The 5,000-nt window shown below is 34.9% G+C and overlaps 1 long non-coding RNA gene across 1 annotated transcript in view; it reads left to right on the top strand.

Moving 5' to 3' along the window:
* LOC137637786 (uncharacterized) overlaps positions 1-1,335 on the top strand; it is a 5,929-nt gene extending 4,594 nt beyond the window's left edge. The window contains exon 2 of the long non-coding RNA XR_011043807.1: positions 983-1,335. This is a non-coding gene — a long non-coding RNA (uncharacterized lncRNA). The remainder of the gene's footprint in view (positions 1-982) is intronic.
* The last annotated feature ends 3,665 nt before the right edge of the window (positions 1,336-5,000 follow it).

The following is a 5,000-nucleotide window of genomic DNA, read 5'->3' on the forward strand; positions in this document are numbered from 1 at the left end:
TTCCGACAGGAATAGTATGCCCTTCCAGCTCTAAGTTCTTGTAAATTACTGACCATATTACATATGATCAGCGCCCAACCCTCCTCTCCACCCAAGGTAGGGCCAAGGAGGGCCTGGCATGGGTGCTGATGACTCTGCAGATAGACCTATAGGCTCCCCCAAACCCCCCAGCCTTAGCTCACAATCATGATGAGATTGCAGCTACTGAAGAAACTAACGAGTTTGAGCGGGACTCGAACCAGGGAATGATTTACTTAGAATAGAAAATATATCTGACACTATTATGCCGTTGTTGTTTTAAGAGTTCCGTCTGATTTATTGAAGTTTCCATTAAAACCATTTCAACTCTGGAATGGTTGTTCCAGTAGATTAATCTTTTGGAAATAGAGATTTTGTTAAAGTAACAGTCTGTGGAGAGTGATTATCCGTTGTTCTTACATATTTCATCGGAATCAGAATACATTTGGGAGAAAGCTCTCATCTCTTAATTGGGAATATTATGATTAAGTCTTAGAATTGGAAAGAAATAGAAGTAACTTGATATAAATGCTTAATATATTTAAGTGAATATATTTATATGGGTTTGCAAACCACTACTGTTTTGTCGAAAATAAATCGATTCTTATTATCGTATTGCATCTTCACTTCATCTGTGATAACCTATTATACTAAAAACTTCTGATTCTAGCAGGATTTTCTTGAATGGGAAGCATTTTCTCCATGTGTAGCAACAATAATAATATCAATTGTAATATTTATTCACGTTAAAAAAAGTTGGAATCCAAAACGCCATTAGAAATATCCTCAATAATTTTATGCACTGATGGTTTCTAGAATGGGAAGCTAATTTCTCCTTGTGTAGCAACAATGATAATATTAATTATGATAAATATTCACGTTAAGAAAACTGTGGAATCAAACGGGGTTGGAGATAACCTCAATTTTATGTACAGATTGTAATTTAAATCTGTTAATTTTCAAGGGTTGTTTCGAACGGATTCCGCCAGCCGAAAATCATTGCTGGAAGTACCGCTGAAAACATCGTATTAATTGCCTCTGGTCCGGTGTGTCGGCAATGATCCAGATTATGCCAATAGTTCGGAGAATCGCTTTCAAATGGCCATTTCGACACCATTAAGCTGAACGCCGACATTTTTCCAATGGAGAGTCAACACAAATTTCAGTGCGGCGTAACTTTGTGTCTGTCGCGAATGGGGATTTCAAACTGGCAGTGGACGATTTTATGGTGAATAAGCTGATATAAGTTTCTCTACGGTTTATATGTGAAAGATCTGTCCTAATGTTGTTACTGTTCATAAAATATTTTATCGCTTCCCTCGTAGTTTATTTATTTCCTTATTTTTTTTTCTCAAGGGGCTATTTTTCCATGTTGGAGCCTTTAGGATTATAGCATCTTGCTTTTCAAAATAGGTTTGTAGCTTAGTTACTGATAATAATAATAATAATAATAATAATAATAATAATAATAATAATAATAATAATAATTCTGTGGAGGTTCGAATGCAGTAAAATACGCAAGAAATTTCAATTTTTGACACGGCATTTCATCAATGAAATTAAAGGGAAAATCCCTTTTGAGACTAGATGCATCAAGAGGGTAAAACAAGCAATGGTTATCTATGGAAATTGATTATGAGACGCTGGATTTACGGTTGAATTAATCCAGCATTGAGCATAGGGATGTACACCAACTCTCTTTTCCTAATATAATTTCATATTGAATTCCATTGTAAATCTATGATCTAGTAATGAGAATGGAACTTGAAGATTTTTTATCATTACGAAAATAATAATATTTCATCCATTAAGGCCGCGATTGTAGCTTGCTTGCTTGCTTGCTTTTTTTTTTTTTTTTTGCTAAAAACTTTTTTCCTTACACCTATTCGGGCCGACGTGACGCCAGTCATCGTTTACAGCTGTTTAGCAATAGGACCTAGAAAACGGTAACCGAGGGTGCCACCACTCCCTCTCAAGTCTTACTTTGGCTGTTGGCACCTTATGTAAGATGGGTGTTATATATGTATGTATATATATGTGTAGTATATATATATATATATATATATATATATATATATATATATTATATATATATATATATAATAAAGAATGTTTAACCTCCTGCTTGAACTTGAAATAATCTCTCTCTCTCTCTCTCTCTCTCTCTCTCTCTCTCTCTCTCTCTCTCTCTCTCTCTCTCTCTCTCTCAGAACTGGCAAATTGAACTTGATTTATGAATTTAATTAAACGAAAGGCTATCTATATATAACAACAATAAATGCAGCCGTTTCTTATCCACAGCAGGACAACGGCCTCAGACATGTCCTTATGCCTGGGGGTGTGGCCATTTTCACCACCACGCTGGCCACTGCAAATTGGTGATGGTAGGAGACAGGTCTGATCGCTCACAGCAGGGTGGCCCAACCTTTTCCATGCCAAGGGCCACATTACATGAAATGCTTGATGGCACGGGCCACAAAAGTAAATTAATATTAGAATTATAATTCCTGGTGCAGTAACTGAAGGGGAGTACCTTCCCCAAGGGGAGAGATTGATTTCCTTATATCCAAATGATCTTTTACCAAGTATGTAGATGCACTTGTAGAGTTTACACACCGTGTCTGAAGATTTTCCCCTATACTTACTCTTATATGAATAATTTTGTTCCGAAACAAGAAAAAAAAATCAACAAAAATAAGGTAATGATGAAAAAATAAATTCTTATAGAGGTCGGTTAATATTGACCTTCAAATAACAAGCAAATTACATATGATATACAAAAAGATGAAAAAAGATATTAGCAACTCAAATAGTAGTATTTATTAATATTTTCAAATCATATGTAAAAAAAAAAAACAATAGAAACGCTTTTACTTCAAAACACTGCGCAATCAAAGTAAACCTACAAACACACACACATTATATATATATATATATATATATATATATATATATATATATATATATATATATATATATAAAAGACCGAGTTATTTCAATTCAGTTATAACCTTTTAATCATAGACATTATTCATTGTCAAATGTCCAGGCAAAAATATGAAGTCAGGTAGTTGTATTTTCACACAGGCTACCATGGGATCTTTTAACACAGGGTGTCTGGACCTCAATTTCTAAATGTATCTAAATCTTGTCTCAAACTGACAATACATTCCTTCAAGTTTTCCAAAAAAAAAAAAGAAAAAAAAAGAAGAAGAGAAGTAGGTTTCATTATTTTTTGTATAATTCACGATAAGCAGGAAAGTGTGTTGAAGCACTCACTGAAAAGTTGCACATTTTCTACGGAGAAAATGAACATATCATACTAGCTGGGAAACAATTTATAATTTTTCATGTAGGTCCTTGTTTAGTATGTTCAGGTGGGCAGTCACTTCTGTAAGAATGGAATAGGGGCAAGGAAAGTCTTTATTGTGTAGCTGAATTTGGCACTATTCTTAAAGAAAAATAAACGGAGTGTTTTTCAGCACTCGGCCCGCTAACACTTAAATATAGTGGCAGATCCCTGTACTCTGTTTAGTTTGTCCAGGAATGATATAGATTTTCTAGGCCTAAAGAACATCACTCATCTGCAACATTCTGCTTCTTGGTGAATAATGCACTGCGGTGTGATGTAATGCACTCAGTCTTTTCTTTAAAAGACCATCCAACCCATATTAATGCCTTTCATAGCTTTTGACCTATCAGTTGCAATGCAGGAACACCTTTTAAACCCTCCATATTCGTTGGCCAAGGATTTGAGGGAAACGTATCATTTATACTGCATATATATATATATATATATATATATATATATATATATATATATATATATATATATATATATATATATATATATATATATATATATCAGAAACTCTGCTATCACCATTCAATGACTGCATCTTGACATGTTCTTGGCGTAACAAAAAATTTTATTCAATGGTTAGGGCAAATATGAGTAAGTGGCTTGTATGGCTTATATCAATGCAATCATCTAAATCATGTGATAATTACTTTCAATGTTTCATTACATTTTCAAGTTTCATGAAAACGGGCTGTTCAAGTTCAGTCATTCTTCTTGCAACTGTTTGGTGAGACAATAATGACACACCTCCAAATTTCTTTGCCGGATACTTTTTCTTCAGCAAACTCTTGTGCTATGTTACTGCGCGCTGCTTTATTAATTCTCCATGCCTAAATGATTATTATATTTCTTATAAGCACCAGAGCAACTTCATATGCAGCAGTAAGACTAGCTATTTGTGGTTTTCAGGAGTTATGAACCACATGTTTTAGCAGTAGGTGTTTTTTGCCCTTCAAGATGTTAAATATATCACTTCGTGATTTTCCCACAAGTTGAGCATACTTTTCTTTGTGCAATGTCTCACAATGCCTTCGAACGATATATTCCTTAACAACAGAAACCATTTCCCGCCGCACAACATTCTTCTCCTCACTTCATATCATATGCTGTGTTCACACCAGAGCACTTTATTTTTCACTTTGACATGTTATGAAAAGAAGTTGCGAACAATAGTAGTTCTTAAAGTGCAAAACAGAGGCAAGCTGAAAATTATTCGAAACTTCTGTGGCTCCATCTTCGATCTATTCACGGGGTTGTCATTAAATTTTATTTCATTTATATTTGTTACTATAATTATTCTATTTAACGTCAAAACGAAACTAAATATTAGCATTGAATGCATGTTATGGAGAGAGAGAGAGAGAGAGAGAGAGAGAGAGAGAGAGAGAGAGAGAGAGAGAGAGAGAGAGAGTGCGCGCGCATTCTGGAGAGATCATTTTAGGTCCAGTAAGGTTTCGTCATATTAAATCATACTGCATAATCTGGTCCCCTCGCGGGACACATTTAGCCCACGGCCCTGCGGTTTGACCACCCTGACTCACAGCAAACCAACCTAGTATGGGTGGTCCTAAATAGTAGCCTTACAGCTTTGCTGATCATAGCAATAGGCAAACCCTTTCAC

Source organism: Palaemon carinicauda, chromosome 3 (genome assembly GCF_036898095.1).
Source record: "Palaemon carinicauda isolate YSFRI2023 chromosome 3, ASM3689809v2, whole genome shotgun sequence".
NCBI classification, from domain to species: domain Eukaryota; kingdom Metazoa; phylum Arthropoda; class Malacostraca; order Decapoda; family Palaemonidae; genus Palaemon; species Palaemon carinicauda.